This window comes from Amblyraja radiata, chromosome 2, assembly GCF_010909765.2.
Source record: "Amblyraja radiata isolate CabotCenter1 chromosome 2, sAmbRad1.1.pri, whole genome shotgun sequence".
Taxonomy (NCBI): Eukaryota; Metazoa; Chordata; class Chondrichthyes; order Rajiformes; family Rajidae; genus Amblyraja; species Amblyraja radiata.
In genome coordinates, this window is record NC_045957.1 from 74,498,509 (window position 1) to 74,506,501 (window position 7,993).

The window sequence follows — 7,993 nt, forward strand, 5'->3', positions numbered from 1 at the left end:
CTGTGTTGCATTTTGATGGGATTGTGTTCAGAGTATTCACTGATACATCCAACTGTAGGTCATAAGAACATAAGAACTGGAAGCAGGAGGTCCCACATGTCTGCTCCACCATTAACTATCATGGCTAATCTTTAACCCCAGCAGTTTACAGCATTGATCCCTAAATACCTTTAAAAAAATGAATTATCTCTCAATTATATAGAGCAAATTAATGTAAATGTCTTTGGTAGACAACTCCACATATTCACTGCTCACCAGATTATGAAATTTGGAGACTGAGTTCAGCCTAAAGTTTCATGCCAGCCATTTTCCATCAATATTAATGAATTCTATTTGCCTGAATTAAAACTGCATCCTTGTGTGCTTTGCCTATCATAGTCTATCCAAAGGCATCTTAATGTAAATGTAATAACTGTATCTAATTCCATCACCTACTCTGGAAGATATCAACTATTCTCTGTAAAAAAAAAAAATTGCCCCTCAAATCCTCTTTAAACTTCGTTCCTCTCACTTCAAATACATGGTCTCATTATTCAAATATTTTATCAGAAAAAAAAGATTTAGATCATCTACCCTATCTATGCCTCTCATAATTTTATTTGCCTCTATCAGGTCACCTCTCAGCCTCCTTTGCTCCACAGCAAAAAAAAAACGATTCAATTTCTCCCCGTAACTAAGTCCTCCAATCCAGATAACATCCGAGTGAATTTCATCAAGGGTCAAGAGTGTTTTTTAGACTCTCTCTTCAATGCAACTACATCCATTCTATATGCAGTGACCAGAACTGCACTTATCACTCCAAATGCAGTCTAACCTGTGTTTTATGAAGTTGCAACATTTTGTCTCAATGTTTAGCACATGAATTGGTACATCATGTTACAACTGCACAAGTCATTGTAAGATAAAGCCACCTTTGGAGTAATACGTGCAGTTCTTGTCGCCCTGCTGTAGAAAGGGTATCATTATGCTGGGAAGGGTGCAAAAGAGATTTGAGGATGTTATGGGATCTAGAAGGTATCAGTCTGGTGTAAAGGTGGCTGAAGGGCGATTGTATGGAGGTATATAAAATCATGAGAGGCAGAGATAATGAGAAAAACTAACGTTTTTTCCCAGGAGAGTCAAGAATAAGTGTGCATTTGTTAGAGAGGAAAGATTTAATATGGACCTCAGGAGCAACTTTGTTTTTCCACATAGAAGGTGGTACATACATGAATCAAGTTTCGGAGGAAGTGGTAGAGACAGGTACAATTGCAACATTTAAAAGTCACTTAGATAGGTACGTGGATAGAAAAGATTTGTGGGGACATGCGCCCGGTGCAAACAAGCGGGACTACCTTGGTTAATCTAGTTTGGTTAATTCGGTGGGCGGCGCGACTCTCGTCAGCAGCGGCCTCTGCAGTCCGTCTGTGTTTTATTATTTTTTTGTCTCATTTTTATGTAGTTTTTGTTATTTTTTTTGTTGGGGTATGTGTGTGGGGGGGGGGGGGGGGTGTGGGTGGGGTGGGGGGGAGGGGGTAACTTTAAAATCTTTCCCCTGCACGGGAGACCCGACCTTTTCTTTGTCGGGTCTCCGTTGTCGTTGGGGCTGCAACGTGGAGCGGCCTCCAACAGGAACGACCTGGGGTTCCAGCTGCGGAGCTGCCGACTACTCACCGTCACGGGGCTGGCCGAGTCCGGAGCGGGTGGAGCTGTGGTGGAGCGCTGCTGCCACCCGACCTCCGGAGCTTCGGAGGCTGCAACTGCGGGTTTGGCGGACGGCATTACCGGTAGCCCGCGGATCCCTGCTGGGAGACCGCTTTTCGGGGCTTCCGCAACGGCGACTTCTCCCGCCCGAGTTGCGGGGTTGAAGAGCAGCTGGAGCGGGTACTTACACCATCGCCCCGCGCGGCTTGGAATGGCCGCGGGACTTTGCGAGCGCACGCCGGGGCTCTAACAACAAGACCCGGTGTGCGGCCTTGCATCACCCGGCGTGGCTTTAATGGCCGCGGGACAATCGCCATCGCCAGCCGGGGGCTTTGACTTTGACTCTGACTCTGACATGGGGGGGAGAGTGCAGTGGAGAGATAAGTTTTTTTTTGCCTTCCATCACAACGATGTGATGGATGTTTGTGTAAACTGTGTTGTGTCTCGGGTCTTTTTGTTTTGGCTGCAGAAACGACATTTCGTTTGGACCTCAAGGGGTCCAAATAACAATAAATTGAATTGTATTCAATAGTATTGTATAATCAACTTGGCTGATTGGACAAGTTGGGCTGAAGGGTCTGTTCCATGCTAGATATTTTGCTAATCTATACCATGACCTATGAAGGTGGCCCCATAGCAGAAGCGTCCCCATCGCTGGGTTGGAAACTGGAAGTATCCCAAGCTAATTCTGCTACCACCTTCATCTATTGCAACAAATGATGGCTCCCACTGAGTGTCGCTGGAAGCCTGCGTCCTTTTCAGGATGGACGATGACAGTAATTTCAACATTTGAAACATGGAAGATGGACACGAAAGAAGAACTTATAAAGGCAAGCATGCCATATACATTCTTCACCATGCCATATACATTCTTCACCATGCCATATACTTTCATCGTTTCCCTACAAAGGTATTTCCGCTTTCAGGAAAGTAAGGATTTACGAGCCCTCTATTTATCAACATTCCATAGTCTCCTACCATTTACTGCATGTGTCCTATATGACTTCCCAAAATGCATCACGTTGCTCTTCTCAGGAGTCACTTCTGAAATTTCTTCTTGTGTCTGCCCTGTCCTGACTGACTGACCTATTATTTTGGGACTTTGAGCCTTAGGGTCAACATCAATCAGGGGAAACGACTCTGCATCCACTATTCAAGCCTTGAAAGCATGTTACATGTTCCAATACAGTCACCTTCCTTTTTTTCTAAACTGGAGCACAGGCTTAATGTTCTTGTATGTGAAGGTTACCATCCCAGGAATCAATCTGATGAATCTATGTTCCATTATCACAAGTATATCATGCCTTAGGTTCATGGACCAGGTACATTGTATTCTAGATTCATGTACAGCACTTTGTGGCAACTGTAGTTGTTTAAAGTGCTTTATAAATAAAGTTATTATTATTATTATTATTATTCAATTTACCGTGGCTCTAGGCAATTTCAGCAAGGGATTTTCTCTGCTGTATTCAAATCTTCTTCCAGTAAAACCCGTTATATTATTTGTCTTTCTAATTGCTTGATGTAACAACGTTAACGTCTGATGATTTGTGTACATGGACACCCATGCCCATTTGAACATTACCAACCTCTGCAGCTCATCATTTCAAAAACACTTCAACTTCCTATTTTTCTACCAAAGTGGATGACCTCACACTTTTGCACATTTAACACTCCACCTGTCACATCCTTGCCCATTCATTTACTCTTTCTCTATCTCCCTGAGCCTCTCTGCACCTTATCAGAGCTCACACTGCCACCTAGCTTTGTAGCATTTGTAAACTTATGCACATTGTACTTAATCCGCCTTTGGAATTATTGATATTAATAATGAACATCTGGGACCTCTGCAACAATCCCCAAGCCGACGAGATGAAAAGAGGAGATTAGAAGAGGAGATGGGGAAAAGCAATGAAAATATATGGAGAAAGCACACAGATATGAGGAGAAAGCAGGAACGGGGTACTGATTTTGGATGATCAGTCATGATCATATTGAATGGCGGTGCTGGCTTGAAGGGCCGAATGGCTTACTCCTGCACCTATTTTCTATGTTTCTATGAAAAGCTTAGTCAAATAGATGGGTTCAATGGAGAGCCTCGTAGAAGAGGGTGGTGATAGATGGATGAGCATATGGAGGTGGGGGGTAGAATTACAAATTGTGAAGCAAAAACAGCTGCCAACAGGAGATGCACAAAGACCACAGTCAATAAGATGAAGAGTTTAAAAGGATGATTTATAGGATTGATAAGAACACCAAAACCACAAATCCAATTGTAGGCCATACGCAGGTAATGACCAGGTTCTGTTTTTACAGATATCCAAAATTGATTTTGTCCATGAATTGGAACATGTATAAAGAACAATTGAAATGGTAACCATCCCCCCATGGTACTGTAATAAATGATATCAAATCAACACAAGACTGATCAGTATACTTACTAGCAGGAGAGGAGGGCTGAGAGGGAGGTAGGGAGAGCAGGAGAGAATAAACATTTATATTAACAATTAACATTTGAATTTAATAACATTCTGGGATAATGTTTGTGTGAAGGGGGTGTCCATAAACCAGGTGTTCATAACTTGGGGACAGCCTGTATACATAAGATTGATTTTTTTTAAACTGAAGGTCATACTGAAGGACAATTGGGAGCCAATGTGGGGCAGCACTGCTGGGTAAATGGCACATCGTAAATGATGGATTGGTGAATTTTGAAAAAGCTAAAGATTACAGCGTCTAGTGAATGAAAGGACGGCTAAAAATGACCTGGATTATTCCTGTCACCAGATACATTAAGCATCAGCAAGTATATTACACAAATTATCCATCTGTCCCCTCCAGCTCATAGATTGCTACAAATGCAAAATGGAAAATGTTGAGTTAGAGTTTCAAGAACTATATTTCAGGCATTGAAGCCTAGCATATACAGGTGATCACCACTGTACAGGCTTCTAGAGAATGGGCCGTATCACAATTTTCTCTCGCACAGTCTGTGCATGTGTCAAGACACACAAGTTTAAAATAATTGTGGTTGATTTATTTACTTCGTTTTTCATACTCAAATCCCATGGGAGTGAATTTTATTCCGGATCTCAATGTTTGGGGTAGTGATTTGTGAATTTTGTAAGGTAGAATTTCTGTAACCTGAATGGCCATTATGTGGGGTTCGCCTGTAGTTAATAATTCCATCAATTCTTTACTTTAAGTGAATTCTAAAATGCCCTCCAGTGTCAAACTGAACTATGCAGAACCAGACACGTAATTTAAATCAAGTCATGGTCAAAAGGTTGAGCTCATTTAGTGAATTGGAGAGTTACAATTAATATTTCCATGTTTCTAACAAGCAAGAACATGTCATAATTACTGCCTGATGGCTCAACCTAAGAACACCTCAGGCCAACAGCAAAATCTCCTTGTGCTTCTGCAATCACCCACCGAGCTTGAGTTGCTGATGATCCTTCACACACAGGCCACACCTTCCCAGGACGAGTCAGTGCATCAAGGAGAATATACACTTGGAGGGAGCATTTTCTTCTCTTGGAAAAGTCTATGCAACACAAAAGATTTTACAACAGAAAATCCTTCTTAATTATTTTTTACAAAGCAATAGGGTGCAATTCCTCTTATTGAAAACAATTCCTCTCCTCAAGTGGATGTGCTTAATTCAAACATTTTTTTAATACATGTGTCTACCTTTTTTAATATTCTTGAAAACTGATTCTTGAGAAACAACATTTCAGTGTGTTGATAAGTAATAAAATTCAGGAGTCCCATTCTAGCAATTTACTGTATTTCTCACTCCTACCTGCTTTCCAGCTGGAGTACCCTTCTGGAAGCTGTTACTGACAAGTAATTAGCAGTTTCCAATGAAATGTTGGTTTCACAGAGAAAATGCAATCTTTCAGAACAGTTGGTAATGAAAAGTATGTTCCATGAAAAAGTAGATGAGAAGCAGAAGACCAAAGCAAATTATTAGCCACAGATAAAGATGTCTGTTTCAGCCCTGTCTTGCTTCACAAGCATTTAGACTCCTACACATAATTAACTCCACACAATTGATGAAAGAAGTTTCATTTTACCATTAAAGAAAAAAAGGGCCAGTCCAAATTTAACCGGCTCCTCCTAGAAATTCCACTGCTGCTCATCAATCTTTTTCTCGTGCCCTCTCATTCTTTCACATACAGCAAATATGGTAGTTGATTTGCCTGCAGTTCTTTCACATATTGAGGCAGACCCAGTATCTGAGCCCAAAGATTTAAACTATGTACGCAATGAAATTCAAATGTATTTAAGTGATTAGCTGAGTGGTGTTCATCCCCTTCAAGTGGAGGATACATTGTCTGCTCAGATTTATTAGTTAGTTTACTATCCAGGAAGACTGTTGTATTTCCTGTGTCAGACAGCGAATTAAGTGCTATATGTAAAGACAGAAAGTTTGATATTTCTCTGTACAACAACTAAGATATATATTGATATTGCTCCCCATCAACAAATGCTGACAATATCTATTTTTGTCAAATGGTTTGATTTGAATGTGGGTCACCTGCTTTAGCAAAGGAAATGGCAAAAATGAAAATTATAGAAGGTGGTTAAATATAATTGCCTTGAAATTGAGGAATGATGGAGAACAAATATTCAATGCAATCATCACCAACATTTTGGCAGTTCTGCAAATTACTTACATTTTGATCTTGCAGATATCTCGACATCCTTTCGATTCCACCTCCCAGTTCCTCTGAATTGCTGTTCACCTTGGGATAAGAGATGGATTACATAATACCCTGTAGTTTAAGATCAGTGAATATTTATTCAAGTTAGTATTATTTATAATTAGTTTATCTGCATTACAGGAAAGATGATAACAATCTTTGATTTGGTATCTAAGCCTCGTCTCTAACACTCCTGATACATTAACAAGCCAGCTTGAAAGCGATCCATCTTTGTAACTAAGTTACTGCAATTCACATTCACAGTACGTCAAACAAATTAATCTGAGTCTTGAGAGCAAACCCTGTATCATTTTTTGTGTAGGAAAGTAACTCGTCCCTCACAGTTCGATCTTACATTCACTGTCAGTTTACATTACAGGTAATTTCAATATGCAAATTAATGTAAAAATATAGTGGATGGAGTCCAGCTTCGGGAAAGTGCTTTGGATTCCGAGCAACACTAAAACATCTAAAGACACCTTTGACATTTATTCTCATTCAGACGTCAAATATAAAAATTCTCATCCTTGTTACCAAATTTCTCCCTAGCCTCTGCCTTAACTCTGCCACAGTTAACATTAACTCTACCACATTTCTGTCCAACTCTATTCCCTCAAATTTGCCCTCTTGTGCATGCCTAATTTCTTTGGCCCTTCCATTGCCTGCTGTGCCTGCAGCTGTCAACACTATAATCTCTGAAACTCATGATTTAAACATCTGTGCTCCCCCTATGAGAATTTTTACATTTCAGGTCTGTATGAGAAGAAGTGTCAAAGTTATCCATAGATAGTTTTAGCATGCTCCTCCAGCTCTCTCAGTTCCTTTGAGATTCATTTTTAAGCCGTTTATTTTTCCCAAGCAATTCCAATAACTTTTTTTTATAAAACACATATTTTCGCTTGTTCATCAATAAAGCAATTTGGGAGGTTTTACAAAGGTAAAAAAAAAACTGTCTCAATCCAAATTAATATTGTTCATGTCTTCATCTTTCTTCCTTGGACAAAAGTGCTGGAGAAACTCAGCGGGTGCAGCAGCATCTATGGAGCGAAGGAAATAGGCAATGTTTCAGGGGGGGGGAGAGGGGGGAGAAGAAAGGAAAAAGGAAAAAGGAAGAGGTGGAGCCCAAGGGCTGAGGGAGAGCTGAGAAGGGAAGGAGACAGCAAGGGCTACCGGAAATTGGTGAATTCAATGTTTATGCCACTAGGTTGCAGACTGCCCAAGTGGAATATGAGGTGCTCATCCTCCAATTTCCAGTGGTGCTCACTCTGGCCATGGAGGAGGCCCAGGACAGAGAGGTCGGATTCGGAATGGAAGGGGGAGTTGAAGTGCTGAGCCACCGGGAGATCAGGTTGGTTAGTGCGGACCGAGCGGAGGTGTTCAGCGAAACGATCACCAAGCCTAATCTTGGTCTCACCGATGTAGATCAGCTGACATCTAGAGCAGAGGATGCAATAGATGAGGTTGGAGGAGATGCAGGTGAACCTCCGTCGCACCTGGAACGACTGCTTGGGTCCTTGAATGGAGTCGAGGGGGCAGGTAAAGCGATAGGTGTAGCACCCTTTGCGGTTGCAAGGGAAAGTGCCCGGGGAGGGGGTGGTGCG